Source organism: Saccopteryx leptura, chromosome 2 (assembly GCF_036850995.1).
Source record: "Saccopteryx leptura isolate mSacLep1 chromosome 2, mSacLep1_pri_phased_curated, whole genome shotgun sequence".
Classification (NCBI taxonomy): Eukaryota; Metazoa; Chordata; class Mammalia; order Chiroptera; family Emballonuridae; genus Saccopteryx; species Saccopteryx leptura.
In genome coordinates this window covers 338,596,493-338,613,948 of record NC_089504.1, presented here as the reverse complement: position 1 = coordinate 338,613,948, position 17,456 = coordinate 338,596,493, and the positions used below count along the sequence as shown (strand labels likewise).

The 17,456-nt window shown below is 43.7% G+C and overlaps 1 protein-coding gene across 3 annotated transcripts in view; it reads left to right on the top strand.

Moving 5' to 3' along the window:
• Positions 1–17,456, top strand: part of MYO1D (myosin ID) — a 372,921-nt gene that overhangs the window by 305,396 nt on the left and 50,069 nt on the right. The window lies entirely within an intron of this gene.

The window sequence follows — 17,456 nt, the reverse complement described above, 5'->3', positions numbered from 1 at the left end:
CGCTGGAGTGGCTCTGGTCGCAGCAGAGTGACACCCCAGAGGGGCAGAGCATCGCCCCCTGGTGGGCAGAGCGTCGCCCCTGGTGGGCGTGCTAGGTGGATCCCGGTCGGGCACATGCGGGAGTCTGTCTCTCCCTGTTTCCAGCTTCAGAAAAATACAAAAAAAAAAACAAAAATATTTTGTAGCCACAAATCCATGTCTTCCCAATTGATAATGGACTTGTGTGAGCTGACCTTAACCTATAGGTAGCATTTCATCACCTGCGTGAGTTGTAGCAACTGCTCAGTCCCATCGTGGTTTCCTCCACGCCCTTGGAGCCCCTCCGGAGCCCCATCGTGCATCCATTCCGAGTACACACATGTCGAGCACACAGTGCATCAGACCTGGATGCTGTGCCCGGTCTCCATCTCAGAACACCTGCCATCTGTTTCAGGGAACAGCTGTAAACAACTGTGTTCGAATTAAAATACATATACATATATACTCTACATACATACAGATAGATAGATGTAGACAGATGCAGAGAAAGGTTACTAGGGATGAGAATGCAAAGTCCATGGGAACACAGAGGAAGGCTTTACAGAACAGTTGGTCCTTCAAGTGTCTGTCCTCTCCATAAATAACCATATGCATCTACCATGTGTGAGGCCCTGGCTTAGCTAGATCACCGCCCCTGGCCTCCTGGTGCTTATGCTGCAATGGATCAGATACACCACAAAAACCAAGAAAACAAATGAATAGAAATAGTTCTATATTTTAGTAAAGGTGAAGGAGAAATAAACAGGTTTCTAAGACAGAGAATTGAAAAAGGTGACTGACTTTGGATAAAGTGATTGGAGAAGGCCAAAGGAAGAGGTGACACTTAAGGTTTGAAAGATGAAAATGAGCAGGTCCTGTGAGGACCAATCCAGACAGGGGGAAAAAAACTAGTTGGTGCAAAGGCCCTGAGGCAGATAAGGGTCTTTGGAATTGAAAGAAGAGGAGGAATTAGAGAGACAATTAGAAGGATGAGGAATTAACCAAGCCTGTGAGTGTGTGTGGTGAAGAAGGAGAGGCATGACTGTGCAGGCCAAGGTTTGAGGCAACGAGGCTTGTTGGTAGACATGCATACGATGCGGCAGGCTACAGTGTGGGGCAGGAAAGAACAGGCTGGAAAGGAGGGGCCGGATTGCGACAGGCAAAGGGAGTTAGGTAGGCTTCATCCAGCGGACAACAGCAAAAACAGAGGAGAATTTTCTGTTTCTAGTTAAAAATACTTTTTTCTGATAACAAAAGTACAGTTTTCTAAAAATGAGGTTTTTAAATACTTTCTATCATTGCTACTCCACTTAACAATATAGAGCAAACATTCTGAAAATGTCTTTCTGTATCAGTAAGTATTCTTTTCCAGAGCAACTTCTAATACCAGTATGTTATTACCGTTATTTCCCCATGTATGAAATGTACCTTAATTTTGGGGCCCAAAATTTGAAGGAAAAAAAGTATTACATAAAGTTATTGAACTCAAGTTTTATTTCTCATAAAATTCATACCACTCAAGTGGGAAATGCAAGAAAAAAATCTATAACCACTGTATAAGACACACCCAATTTTTAGACCCCAAATTTTTCAGAAAAGGTGTGTCTTATACGTGGGGAAATATGGTACATACTAAAATGTATTTTTCTTGTTTAATTATCAACCCTACTGTTGAGCATCTAGAATGTTTCCAGTTTTTAGTTTTATAAACTGTAATAATTGTCCTTAGAGGGATATATTTATTCATATCAAAGGTCATTTCCTTAGGAACTTCTAGAAATGGAATTGTGGAGTTAAATGGTGTCTATTTCAAAGCTTCTTATAAAGATGTCTAGATTAGCTTTCTGAAAGCTGTGCCACTTTACCCCCGTCAGCCAGGTACAAGCGTGCCCGGGTACCAGACTACTCCGTCAGCACTGGGTTTGTCAACGTGACAGAGGAGAGAACTTTGATGTCATTGTTTCCATCTACGTTTTTAAAATGAAATCGAGCCCTTTCTCCCATCATCTACTACTTGTCATCTGTCCGTTGTGTTGTGAATTGTTCATATCCTTTTCCTCTTTATTTTTCAATGCCTTCATCATTTGGTTACTGATTTCTAAGAACTCTTTTTTTTTTTTTTTTGCAGCATGTATATTATTTATCTTTTTTTATTTTTATATTAATTTTAATGGGGTGACATTGATAAATCAAGGTACATATGTTCAGAGAAAACATCTCTAGGATATTTTGACATTTGATTATGCTGCATTCCCATCACCCAAAGTCCAATTATCTTTCGTCACCTTCTAACTGGTTTTCTTTGTGCCCCTACCCTCCCCTAACCCCCTCCCTCTTCTCCCTCCTACCCCGTAACCCCCACACTCTTGTCCATGTCTCTGAGTCTCATTTTTATGTCCCACCTATGTATGTACCAAAGCTTTTTAATCCACTCATCCACTGACAGACACTTGGGCTGTTAACAGATCTTCGCTATTGTGAACAATGCTGCCATAAACATGGGGGTGCATTTCTTCTTTTCAAACAGTGCTATGGTGTTCTTGGGGTATATTCCTAACAGTGGTATAGCTGGGTCAAAAGGCAGTTTGATTTTTAATTTTTTGAGGAATCTCCATACTGTTTTCCACAGTGGCTGCACCAGTCTGCATTCCCACCAGCAGTGCAAGAGGGTTCCCTTTTCTCCACATCCTCGCCAGCACTTATTCTGTGTTGTTTTGTTGATGAGCGCCATTCTGACTGGTGTGAGGTGGTATCTCATTATGGTTTTAATTTGCATTTCTCTAATGATTAGTGATAGAACTCTTTTTTTTTGTTTAGAACTTTTTTTTTAATTTTTTATTTTTTTGAAGTGAGAAGCAGGGAGGCTGAGAGACTCCCATATACACACGACCAGGATCCACCTGATATGCCCACTAGGGGGCAATGCTCGACCCATCCAGGACATTGCTCCGTGTCAACCAGAGCCATTCTAGTGCCTGAGGTGGGGTCCATGGAGCCATCCTCAGTGCCCAGGCCAACTTTGCTCCAGTGGAGCTTTGGCTACGGGAGGGAAGAAAGAGATAGAGAGGAAGGAGAGGGGGAAGGGTGGAGAAGCAGATGGGCGCTTCTCCTGTGTGCCCTGACTGGGAATCGAACCCGGGACTTCCACATGCTGGGCCAACGCTATACCACTGAGCCAACTGGCCAGGGCCTTTGTAAGAACTCTTTGTATATTAGAACTACTTACTCTCAAAAACTTTGTAGTTTCCCAACTCATCTTTTTAAAGTGCACTATTTCTGCTACAGAAGTTTTGCATTTTTACTTTGTAGGTTCTGCCGTTTCCTTTAGCCTTTTCATGAATCCTTTCAAAAGTCTTACCCACCCTGCTGGGGCCATATAGCTCAGTTGGTTAGAGCTTCATCCTGAAGTTCAGCGGTTGCTGGTTCAATCCCTGATGAGGGCACATTATAGGAACAGATCAATGTTCCTGTCTTTCTTTCTCTCTCTCTCTCTCTCTTTCTCCCCTCCCCCATCCTCTCTAAAATCAATAAAAAAATATTTTTTTAATTTTTTTTAAATTTTTTACAGAGACAGAGAGTGAGTCAGAGAGTGGGATAGGAACAGACAGACAGGAACAGAGAGATGAGAAGCATCAATCATCAGTTTTTCATTGCACGTTGCAACACCTTAGTTGTTCATTGATTGCTTTCTCATATGTGCGTTGACCGTGGGGCTACAGCAGACCGAGTAACCCCTTGCTGGAGCCAGTGACCTTGGGCTCAAGCTGGTGGAATTTTGCTCAAACCAGATGAGCCTGCGCTCAAGCTGGTGACCTCGGGGGTCTCGAACCTGGGTCTTCTGCATCCCAGTCCAACGCTCTATCCAGTGCGCCACCGCCTGGTCAGGCAATAAAAAAATATTTTTAAAGAATCCTTTAAAAACTTATACTTTAAAAAGCCTTACCCATTTTAAGATTGGATGAATATTCACTTATATTTTCTTATTTATATGTCTTATAAATTTTAATAATTTATTGAGTCATCTTTAATCACACTTCTGTATTAAGTAGATAATTGCACAGTTGTGGAGGAGGTTTTGGAAGGAAAGGAACTGATATCAGGGAGACCAGACAACTAGTTACTGTGGTTGGCCAGGAGTGATATGGAAAGAGACTCAAAAAGAAAGAAGAAGCATGGAAGATGATGTAGACAGGGTAGGACTTACTCATTTTGAAAAGTCGTATCGGTGAGAGAAAGCCATGCAATGAGAATAGGTGTCTGGAGCCCCAGGTTGGAAGCCGGCTGCCTGAAGGAAGTTGAAGCAGTAGGAAGGAATGAAACAATCGTGTGTGGAAAAAACAAAAACATGGCCCAAGAAGCAACTCAGGGGAACATTAAAAGTCAAGGGGTGGGGGAGGGACACTGAGGTGGAATAGGTTCTGAAGCCAGTCCTGGTGGGGTTTGTGTATGGTGTCTTATAGAAAGCATTTTATAAAAGCCGCACTTGGAGAAGCTTAAGCTTTTGCGGTAAAATTTGTTCAGAGCTACCTCAGATGTCAACTCTTCTATAAAGGTATAACTCTGTTCATCCCTCCCCTAAAATTGTACCATTTATTGTCGGAGATCCTTCAGCACTATAGTTTTTATTCTAGGGAATGCATCGCATTGTGTGGTAGTTATCTACTTGGCCATGCTTTCAGACTTTTCTAAGGGAATTCCCCTAAGCAGCAGAAAAGTAAACTCAGCATTCACTGGGACAGTATCCTGGCATGTGTCTTTTAAAGTCCTGTGTTTATTTTAACAATTAATATGGGTTTTCATCCTGCCATTCTAAATGGTGATTTTAATTTAATTGCATGTTAAAAGGTTTCCAGTTATGCAGGATAAAGCTGGTTCTCCAAAAACATTGTCCATGTTTCTCTGGGGCTTCACTTACTGTAGAACCCTGCTGAGTTTCCAAGGGAACTGAACCCCAGTGTAAGAAATTTAAGTTGACCCAGGCATCTTTCACCAGATGAAGAGCACCTCCACTACAAAGACTGTGTCTTCTTTGATACCAGGTTCCCAGTGCCCAGCACAGTACCCAGTACATAGAAGGCATCGATATATATATTTACAGAAGCAAAAAAGGAAGGGAAGGAAGAAAGAACAGATGAACAAATGGAAGGAGAGGAGGAAGGAGAGGGTAGGTGGACAGAAGAGCAGATGGATGGGAGGTTGGTAGAGGGGATAAATGGATAGGTGGGTAGATGGATGGATTGTAAAGGTCAAAGCACAAATAGTACAGAAGTAAAAACAATACATATAAACTACTCTCTTAAGCCTGACCAGGTGGTGGTGCAATGGATAGAGCATCAGACTGGGACGCAGAGGACCCAGGTTCAAAACCCCAAGGTCACCGGCTTGAGTGCAGGGTCACTTGAGCGTGGGATCATAGACATGACCCCATGGTCTCTGGCTTGAGCCCAAAGGTTGCTGGCTTGAGAAAGGGGTTACTCGCTCTGCTGTAGCTCCCCAGTCAAGGCACATATGAGAAAGTAATCAATGAACAACTAAGGTGCCACAACAAAGAACTAATGCTTCTCATCTCTCTCTCTCTCTCTTCCCGCCTGTCTGTCCCTATCTGTCCCTCTCTCTGTCACACACACACCAAAAAAAAGAAGCTTACCTGTGTAGCATGATGAGAGAAAGCAGTAGCTAGAAGGGCACTGGCATTATGGATAGTTGATTTTAACTCAGGGGCATTTTGTCACTGGTGGAGAGAAAAGAATGGATGGGCTTTTGGGTCTTTATTGGGGGAGACCTGAACCTGCTAATAAGCTGAGGAAAAAGCAGATAACCAGAGAAGGAAAGACTGAAAATGTTTATTCAGCACACTCAAGAAATATTTATTGAGTACCAGCAATGTGCCAGGCACTGTACCGAGGAGTGAGCAAGACAAAGTCCCTGTGCCAGGGCTTTCGTTCTGGTGGGAATGTAGGAGAGAGAAAGGATAATGGGCCTTTATCCAAGGGAAGGCGGGCCTTTTCTGTTGATCGCTGCTTTCTTAGGAAGAGCAAAATATTTTCATGTTTGTCTAGGTCAAACATAATTATGGAGGTAAGACTGCTGGAGGAAAAAGAACCCACAAGCCTCCTGGATATGGGTGTGTGCGTGACACGGAGAAGGAGTCAGAGTGAGACTGGATGTGCCCAATATGTATTCGCCAAAAGTGTTTCTCCCCTGTGATTCAGACAAGGTGGTGCTTTCAGGATATAGAACAGAGGCAGAAAAGGACGTGATCGAGTCTCCGTCTGGCCAGTTAGCTTAAGCTTTTATGGTTTTTAGTAAGTGACTCATTTCTCTTTTGTGTAGTTTTCTTAACATGGTCTAATCAGACTAGCTGTTACATGCAAATGGAAGTAAACTGTGATCTGCGCATGGGCTGCATATTGATTTTTTTATCTAATTCATAATGATATTAATGTTTGTTCTAAACCCTACAGTTTCTACCTCTACCTTGGAAGTCATCTATTACCCGCTATCAGCAGTTCCGTGTTTAGTTGTGGTGAATAAAATATTTGTGGTGTCAGAAACTGTAGAAGATCTCATTTGTAACTATAGCTTAATCCTGTTCCTCAGATATTATTAAGAAATGGCTGTGAATTGGATAAAAAGATTATTTTAAAATTACTTTTATTATTTCTGTTCTTTTTATGTAGGCTATCCCCAAATACTTTTTAGAATTAGGCAGAGTATTTTCATAAGTACCTTTTTTAAATACTTAGAAAACAAATCTTTAAAGACTAGAAACATTGGATTCTGAGTTTGTCATCTGCTCGTGGTTTTTTTGGTTTTGTTTTTTTATTTTTTGACAGAGAGAGAGGGACAGATAAGAACAGACAGACAGGAAGGGAGAGAGATGAGAAGCATCAATTCTTCATTACAGCACCTTAGTTGTTCATTGGTTGCTTTCTCATATATGCCTGGGGGGGGCTACAGCAGAACAAGTGACCCCTTGCTCAAACCGGTGACCTTGGGCTTCAAGCCAGCAACCTTGGGCTTCAAGCCAGCGACCTTTGGGCTCAAGCCAGTGGCCATGGAGTCATGTCTATGATCCCACGCTCAAGGCAGCGACCCCATGCTCAATCTGGTGAGCCCGCACTCAACCTGGCGATCTCCGGGCCTCGAACCTGGGTCCTCTGTGTCCCAGTGTCCCAGTCAGATGCATTATCCACTGCACCACTGCTTGGTCAGGCTCGTTTTTTTGTTTGTTTGTTTGTTTGTTTGTTTGTTTTACAGAGACAGAGAGTAAGTCAGAGAGAGGGATAGACAGGGACAGACAGACAGGAACGGAGAGAGATGAGAAGCATCAATCATTAGTTTTCATTGCACGTTGCAACACCTTAGTTCATAGATTGCTTTCTCATATGTGCCTTGACCGCGGGCCTTCAGCAGACCGAGTAACCCCTTGCTGGAGCCAGCGACCTTGGGTTCAAGCTGGTGAGATCTTGCTCAAACCAGATGAGCCTGCGCTCAAGCTGGCGACCTCGGGGTCTCAAACCTGGGTCCTCTGCATCCCAGTCCGACACTCTATCCACTACGCCACCACCTGGTCAGGCCAGGCTCATTTTTAATGATGTAGTATATAGAGGCCATGCTAATCCTCTGCAACTAACTGGAAATTTTTGCTTTAATCTTTGCAACAGATTAGTTCATGAGACAGTGAAAAAAAGAAAAATCACAACTCTGTACTATTAAACATTTTTTATATTTAATATTGCTTATAATTACTCATTGCTGAAAGCTTGGGAAATCATTTTGTTTTCATGGTACTTGTAAAGAAACTTGATATAACATAGATACTGAGCTTTAAATTAAATTGTTTACATTTAAGTATTCACTCACATAGAATCCTGAGTTGGCACGTTTTTGTGGATTTGATACTTTCCCTGGGGTTTAGGGGGTTTTGTGCTTTGCATTTTCACCTCATGATACTTCTGTAAGGTAGATAAGGGAGTTAACAGTATCCTTCATTTGACAGATGAGGAAAGTGAGGCATTTGGATTATAGAGACTTGCCCCAAGCTAGACAGATAACAGACACCTGCCTATGTCACAGACCTTGCCACCAAAGACTTTGTAGTCTAAGGTGGGGCGCACAAGCATTTATAAGAGTAAGTCTCATTCCCATAAGCAGAAAATAAATTTCCTTAACGCCACTACACACAGAACTTCATAAAGATGGAAGGGAAGGTCAGTGCTGTGCTCTTCCTATGACCCTGTGGACATTTGCAGAAGGTGGCCCAGGGATCACTACTCACTGCCCATCTTTAAATGTTAGTGTTTGTATTCATAACAAACAGTTGTGCATTGTGTGGAGACTGTGCATGTTTGGTGTGTGTGTGTGTGTGTGTGTGTGTGTGTGTGTGTGTGTGTGTAAAGTTAGCACTCATTTGAGTCTCACTCAAAATGGAAGCTTCCCACTGGCCCTAGAAAAGAGGTGCTCATAGACTCAGTGATCTGCTGAGCCTCTTGTTGAGCTCAAACAGATCCTACCCTGCCCTAAGTGTTGCTTGTTAGGCCCCTTTCTCATTTCCCTCTTCTCACATTCAGACCTGGATATTTTATAGGTCAAACTTGTGACCAAAAACCACATCTCCTTGGTTTAGGGCTTCAGTAGAAGCTCCAACAGTGATTGTTCTTTTTTTTTTTTTTTTTAATTTTATTTATTCATTTTTCAGAGAGGAGAGAGACAGAGAGGGAAAGAGAGGAGAGAGAGACAGAGAGAGAAGGGGGAGGAGCTGGAAGCAGCAACTCCCATATGTGCCTTGACCAGGCAAGCCCAGGGTTTCGAACCGGCGACCTCAGCATTTCCAGGTCGACGCTTTATCCACTGCGCCACCACAGGTCAGGCCAACGGTGATTGTTCTTTATTCATGTTGCAAGAAGACTAAGAGGAGCTTTGAAACAGGGTGGTCCAAATCCCGACTGTAAGTTCTCCATCCCTGAAGACGTGCAAGCAGAGACCAGACAATCACTTGGGATAAGTACTGGTTGGTTGGTAAAGAGAATCATGAAAGACTTTTCTTAATTTAAGCATCTATGATCCAAGGAAGCTGAAATCTCCTCTATGCCCGTGGACACAGGAGGTGACATGGTAACACGTGGGCAGTATGGAAAAGCATGGCAGTTATTTAATTTTCCTAATTGCTTTGAGCTGTATTTTTCTTAGCTCTAAAATTAGGATAAAAATACTTGCCTCATGGGCCTGAACAATGGTGGCACAGTGGATAGAGTGTCAACCTGGGATGCTAAGGTCCCTGGTTCGAAACCACAGGGTCACTGGCTTGAACACAGGCTAATTTGGCTTGAGTGCGGGCTCACCAGCTTGAGCGTGAGATCATCAACATGACCCCATCGTTTCTGGCTTGAATCCCAAGGTCACTGGCTTGAAGCCCAAGGTTGCTGTCTTGAGCAAGGAGTCACTGGCTTGGCTGGAGCCCCTGGTCAAGGCACGTATGAGAAGCAATCAGTGAACAACTGAAGTGACGCAGCTATGACTTGATGTGTCTCATCTCTCTTCCTTCCTCTCTCTTTCTCTCAAAAAACAAAACCAAACAAACAAAAAACTTACCTTGTGGTATTTTAATGTAATTTAAATCATGAAACAAAGTAAAATGCCTGGTCCAGTGTCTGTCGGGTGCTCAGAAACTGAAGGGTATGGTAAAGATGCACTGACACAAGGTGCCATCACGCATAGAGAAAACTTGCTGCTGTGGATGAGATGAGTCCTTCCTGTTTGTGGCGTGGTCAGCCTCCAGTAATGGAGCTCAGCAATAGTCAAGATGATGATAGCGAAATAAGCAGCTCTCACTTTGAACTTGCATTTGGGCATTACCAAATTCAGTAACCTGGAGGTTTTATAGGGTTTGAACAACAATGGAATTTGGAGTCCATTCTTTGGGTCCCTCCCAAAGGGCAGGAGAACCCATCTGTAACCACAAAGATGTGGGGAAGCAGTAGGTTCTCTTGAAACAGTATCCCTGACAGTTATTCCCCAAAAAAAATCCTTTGTCTGCTTCTAGGAAAGGTGCTGGAAAGCAGCCAGCATGTAGGAATTAAAAAGACAACTGGTACAGAACAGAAATGTGTGCTAAAAATACTGAAACCAACCAGGATTCATCTTTGAGCAGAATAGACTCTGCCCCGCTTCTGGACTTTCTCAGAGCTGTGATGGCGATGTGTTATTTGGGGATGACAGTAATTATGGAGCCCGGGTGCTCCTCAGCAGAGACAGACAGAGCTCCGAGCAGAGGGACGGTTTCCATGGCAACAGCATCAGCATCTGAATGGCTTCCTGTCACAACAAGTTGGTGATTTAATGAGTTCATTACTGAATTCCAAAGGAAAACCTGAGAGTGGATGAGCTACTGCTCAGCCCTCCAAAAGTGCCTAAATCCACAGTGAGACAGCCACGTCTGTGAGTGCAGCATTAGAATGGATACCTGCTCAAGGCCCTTACACAGGAAGCCTGGGGCTCCAGGGCAGATGGAGCAAGGGGAGGGAATGAATGTGCAGCAGAATCTGCAGCCACATGGTCTGTGAGGGCCTCTGTGCCTGTTGTTCTAGGAGTGTGAATCACAGGAGTCTCCATGATAGGCTTGCCCTATTCAAACCTAATGCAATTAATAATCACAGCAATGTAGCCCAGGGCTTCAGATGCTTACCCCGGAGTATCCCAACTTCCTTAGAAAAACAGACACTGACCTTAAATTCTATTAGTGTATAAACCTAAGCAAAGGGGGAAAGGATGTCTACCTACTTCTATTCCTCAGTGTAGAGCAGAGAGACAATTAATGTGGCACCAAAAAAAAATCATCTGGACATGTTCAGAAAATGCGGTCATTCATATGGGTGATTACATATAAAATTTGATCTGAGAGATAATGTATCACAATAAGAATGTATAATAATTACCTCTGGTCCTATCATAGCATCGTCCTGGTATACTAAGCTTGCATGTTTGATCCCCAGTCAGGGCACATAAAAGAATCAACCAATGAATGCATAAATAAGTGGAACAACAAATCAGTGTTTCTCTATCTTCTCTCTCTTTCTCTTTCTCCCTCCCTCCCTCCCTCCCTCTCCCTCTCTCCTTCTGTCTCTCTCTTCCTCTCTCCCTCTCCCTCTCTCTCTCTCTACCTCCCTCTCTTTTTCCCCTCTCCCTTCTTCTCTCTAAAATCAATACAGTTTTTTAAAAATGACTGTATAATAATTAACCTTTTATACCTTGCTGTCATTGTTAATGAAAACTTACCATCTTGCTGACAGAGTAATATAGCCTTAGTCTGATCACTTAACCAGGGGGCCAGATAGGGACAGAAGAAAGGGAATGGCCACAATTCTTCAGGAGCTTCTCGTTAGTAGGAAGTGCAGTGGTATTCCATTCCTCTCATGTGCCCCTCCCCATTACTTCAATAAATACATATTTGATCCCTCAGAGCGTTCAGAGCCTAACAGTGGGAACAGATGCAGAAAGAAGCAGAGCACAGGAAAAGCATGTGTTCCTGTTTTTTGACCGTTTGCTGGGCACTGCCACTGAGCCAGGCGCTTCACAGACGTTTTCCTCCTGTACCTTCTAGTAACCCCATGAGATGGGTATTGCTCCCATGTTCCAAATGAGGGAACTGAGACCTAGTGATGCTGTGTCATTTGCCACAAGTGCCCACAGTTTGTAAGTGGCGGAGTCCGGTTTTCAGCTCAGTTCTCTCTGACTCTTGGGCCCATCTGCCTGAAAAGAGGTGCAGGATCAGGGCCAGGGGCATTCAGGAGGAAGAGGTCAGAAAGGAGGTGATACTTGATGGAACGTTGGCAGGGGGTCACATTCCTCCTCTCTCCCTCCCCCTCCATTAAGCATTGCAGGTACCCAAACACAGGTGGGCCAGGTCTGGGCTCACAAGGAAGAGAGGAAACTCAGAGAAGGGGAAAAAATCACAGAAATAAAAATACTCATATTCTATCAAATATTTTACCAGATCAACTAATAAGGTAGGAAATTTGACTAATTTGCATAGATAGATAGATAGATAGATAGATACAGGGTGGGGCAAAAGTAGGTTTACAGTTGTAAATACACAAAACACCGTTTAATCTTATTATTTATTATTGTATTATTTTCCATGTGAACAACTGTAAACCTTTTGCCCTGCCCTGTATTTGTATGTATGTGTATATACTTATATGGTTAGGATAGCATAGAAGGTAAAGGGTGTGTGTGTGTGTGTGTGTGCACGCGCACGTGTGAATGCACGCACACATGCGCACATGCGTGCCAGTGTTGACCCTTTTCTGTTTTAATAAAGGTAAGAAAAACACTAGTTGCTGACTGACATGACACCTATGAAGAATGTGTAACTGAGTCCTGTTTTTCTGTATGGGAATGTTTGTACATTCCCATATAGAAATGGTATCTGGCATGTTTTCCTGAGATCCCTGAGAGCTATTGGCCTTTGTCTTCCTAACCCTAACCAGTCAATACGCTGAGGCCAAGACGAGAGAAGATTACTAGTATTGGCTAAGAGTACTGCACAAGATGTGGATAATAACAAAGTTTTTACCAACTCCGTTGTCCTCATGTTTGGATATAAACTTTAAAATATAAACCTCTAAAGTATATCACTGGAAACGAAAAGGAAGACTGAGCCAAAGAAGTGTGTGATTCTGATTGTGTAAAATTATTTGTGTGTGTTGAAGAACTTAGGAAAAAGAAATTTCTTTCTTTGTATAAAATTATTTGTGTATGTTAAAGAACTTAGGAAAAAGAAATTTCTTTCTGCAGACTTACAGGGATGGCTTTGGAGTATTAAAAGTTGCAGTGAAAATAATAAGTCATGTATACATTTTAGGTAGTATTGTTTTCAAAAATGTAAGAAGGCCAGCATCCTATAAAAAATAGGCAAGCCCTCCTGTTTTACTACACATAGGATTATCGAATCAAGATGTAGCAAGGCCAGCCCTGGATAGAGAGTTATCCCAGAACGCTGAGTTCCCTGCCTTAATCCCGAGGTCGCTGGTGCCAGCTCAACCCCAAGGTTGCCGGTCAAGCCACAGTCGGACATGTATAAGAAGCAGTCAGTTTGCCTGACCTGTGATGGTGCAGTGGATAAAGTGTCAACCTGGAATGGTCGCTGGTTCAAGACCCTGGGGTCTTGCCCGGTCAAGACACATAGGTCAAGACACATATGAGAAGCAAGTTGATGCTTCCTGACCCCCCCACCCCCATCCTTTATCTCTCTCTCTCTGCTCTCTCTAAAATCAGTAAATCTTTTTTAGAAAAAGAAGCAATCAGTGGGTGTACAACCAAGTGGAACAATGAGTTAATGCTTTTTTTCTCCCTCTCTCTCCCTGCCTCTCCCCCTCCCTGCTTCTCCCTCTCTCCTTTCCTCACTCTTTCTCTCTTTTTCCCTCTCTCACTCTCTCCTTCCCTCTCCCTCCCTCTATTCCTCCCTCTTCTTTCTCCTTCCCTCCCTCTCAAAAAAAATGTAGCAAGGTCAATTCTTACACTCCAGTCCCTGCAGGGCACCACCTGGCAGAGTGCCTCTCACGTAGACCGTGTGGAGGGCACCCTGGAGTTGTGCACTGGCAGCCCTCATATTTAACATCACTCACCTGCTAAGCACACATCTGTGGGTTCTCATCATTGGAGTGCAGCTAGACGTCACTGACCCCGGTTTCCTCTGTGCTCTCCCCCCCCCCCGCCCCCGTCATGCCACCCTGGGTGAGGGCACTCACTCCTTCTGAGCGCCACAGGGCACCTCACACGGGCCTCACTGGATCTCTCCCTGACTGTGCTTACCATACAGGGAATATTTAGGAAGCAGTCATTCCTCTGTCCTCAGCTGTCGGCTTTCATTGAGCATTACCCCCTCCAGGGTGTGCAAACGCATTTTCCATATGCTGCAAGGTATAAATGTCATGCTGTGTTTGCTCTTTAGCTGTCCCTTCCCATTAAGGACACACGTCTGAACACGTGCATCCGTCGAGTGTGAATAAACTGACTGGACCACAGCTGAGATAGGGCAGGACTGGTGTCGCGACAGAGGCAGTGTGCCTGTCCTCCGTGTCACGCCGTGGGGAGCAGGTGTGCACGTGTGTACGTGTAGGATAAGGCACCGGAGCGGTCCTGCCTGGCTGCCAAGCCCCAGAGAAACGGGGGAGTTCCTCAGTCTGGACAGCAAGGGGAAATGGCCCTCTCTCTCATTTTCCCTAGGGGAGATTTTACATGACTGCTGACACCACAAGAATCCTTCTCTTTAGGGCCAGTGATGATTCAGCACGTGGGTTTCTTACTCTTTGCCACTCTGCTAGATGCCAAACATAGGAAGATGAGTAACACAGGAGGCAGACAGACAGATGCCGTGGGGAATGGTCAGTGCGGGGACAGGCGTGTATGGAGGCAGGTGTGGGAGCTCACGAAGGAACAGCTGGCCCAGGGGAAGGGCAGGGCTGTCTTCAGTGCGCTAGGGGAAATTGCCCGGGAGAGAGGCCGTGGAGGAAACACTGGAGGTGGTGAAAAGAGGGATTGGGCAGGTTGAAGGCAGGGGAGAAAGCATCTTCTAGCAAAAGTGGGATGTGCTGAAACTTTCCCGGGACTCTCCGAGTTAAGGATAGCTGCCTATGAGGGTGGGAGGGGTGGTGGAGAGGACTGCCCAAACAGTGATGAACAGGGGCCACAGGTAGGCAGGGGCCAACTGCCACAAAGGTTTGGATGCCGGGTAGTAACAGCACGCACAAGTATAGGGAGGGTGTCCACCGTGTGCCAGGGACTGTGCTAACTGGGCTTTTTACCTGCCCGTTTTCTGTCATCCATCTGCACATTCTCTTGGAACTGAAACTGGGCCAAAGACTCTCTGATTCTGTAGACTGGCTATTTCTATATAAAGAGCTTTATAGAGATATAATTCACATACCGTACAATTCACCCATGTAAAGCATACAATTCAATGTTTTTTCGTATATGCAGAGTTCTGTGATAATCACCACAGTCAACCTAGAACGTTTTCATCACTCCAGATAAAAACCCCATACCCTTTGGCAGTCACCCGCCCCCATTCCCTATAAACTCCTACTCAACTACTAATCTACCTTCTGTCACTATAGACTTGCATATTTTGGACGATTCACATCATAGAATCCTATAATACATATGTGTGGTCCTCTGTGACTGGCTTCCTTCACTTAGCTTAATATTCTCAAGGTTCATCTAGGAGGTAGCGTGTATCCATAGTGCATGCCTTTTTGTTGCCAAATAGTGTTCTATTACGTGGGTGTGTGCAGCATTTTGTTGATCTATTTGTCAGTTGGTGAACATTTGAGTTGTTTCACTTTTTGGCTATTATAAGTAATGTTGCAGTGAGCATTCGCGTATAAATTTCTATGTGGACTTCTTTTCATTCTTCCTGGGTATATACCTAGACATGAAATTGCTGGCTCATGTGGTAACTCCATGTGTAACTTTTTGAGCAACTGCCAGGTTATTGTACAAAGCAGATACACCATTTTATAGTCCCACCAGCAGTGTGGGAGGGTTCCAGTTTCTCTGTTCCTTGCCGGTAGTTGTCACTGTCTTTCTGATTACAGCATAGCCATCCTAGTTGGTATGAAGTGGTATTTCATTGTGGTTTTGATCGTCATTTCCTTGATGACTAATGATGTAGAGCATCTTTTCTAGTGTTTACTGGTTATTTTTATATCTTCGTTAAGAAAATGTCTATTTAGATCCTTTACCAGTTTTTTAATTGTGTTGTCTTTTTATTATTGAGTTCTAAGAGTTCTTTGTATATTCTGGATACACGTCCCTATTAGATATATGATTTGCAGATACTACTCCCATTCTGTGGCTTGTCTTTTCACTGTCTTGATGGCATTCTTTGAAACACAAAACTGTTTAATTTTGAAGTCCAATGTTATTTTTCTTTTGTTTCTTGTACTTTGGTTTAGAGATTTTATATATTTTTTATTTATTTTTTGTGGCAGAGACAGAGAGAGTCAGAGAGAGGGACAGATAGGGACAGACAAACAGGAAGGGAGAGAGATGAGAAACACCAATTCTTTTTGTGGCTCCTTAGTTGTTCATTGATTGATTTCTCATATGTGCCTTTTCCAGGGGGCTATAGCAGACCAAGTGACCCCTTGCTCAAGCCAGCAATCTTGGGCTCAAGCTGGTGAGCCTTGCTCAAACCAGATGAGCCTGCGCTCAAGCTAGCGACCTCAGGGTCTTGAACCTGGGTCCTCCACATCCCAGTTCGATGCCTCCATCCACTGCGCCACTGCCTGGTCAGGCTAGAGATTATATTTTTAACCAATACGTCATTTGCACTTGATCCTGGAAGTTATGAGTAGTCACTGAACGACTTCAAGTTGTAGAATGACTTAAGATTTGTATTTTTTTAAAAAGCAGACTTATGCATGAGCAGGCTGATACTGGCTCCCAAAGACATATCCATGTTCTAATCCCCAGAGCCAGTGAACGTTACTTATTTGGAGAAAACGTCTTTGTAGATGTAATTAAATTAAGGTTATTGCAAATAGGAGATTCTCCTGGATTATCCAAGTGGGCCCTAAATGCCACCACAAGTGTGCTTGTAAGAGAAAGGCAGAGGGAGGTTTGACACACACAGAAGGCGATGGAGGGAGAGATTGGAGGGATGCAACCACGAGAGACTGAAAGAGGGAGAGACTGGAGGAATGTGGCCTTTATAACATCTTTGGTTCAGGGTTTTGGCATCCAGAACTGTGAGAGAATAAATTTCTGTTGTTTTAAGCCACCAAGTATGTGGCAATTTGTTACCGCAGCCACAAGAAATTAATACAATATGGTTTTTTAAAAAATCAAAGAGCAGATACATTTCAAATGAAAAGGTAAAATAAACAACATGCTTATGCTGCTATTTTATTTTTAATTTATTGTGCTTAGACATTACCTATTGACCTTTGATTCTAAAGGATGATGCTTTATTTAGCTGCCTTTGGTCACTCCCTTCCTCCCAATTATTTTTTTTTTTATTACCTGTGGTTTACTATCAGTTACTTTATTTTTAAAACAATCACTGTCCTAAATATAGCAAACTTCACAAATACTCATCTAACACCTTGCTGTCACTGGCCATCAGAAAGCACAGCGGCGTGTGGACTGATGGTCCACCGTGAACTGAAGCCGGGCGGTCGCGGAAAGCCCTGTGCCTACGTTCATCAGCTCAGGATCCGCGGCGGAGTAAGTTCAGTGAGCTCAGGAAGGATGAAGCCCTCAGCCCTAACAACAGCCTTGAGCACAATGCATTGCAAGTAAAGCCCCAGAAGGCAACAGTAATAAGCAATGGCGCACAACCTCCGTATCATGTTTCCTGATTAAGCCTTCAACAAGGCCTAGGCCTCCAGTTGTGGTGAATCACAGCAAGTCACATTTGCTGAAAGCAGTGC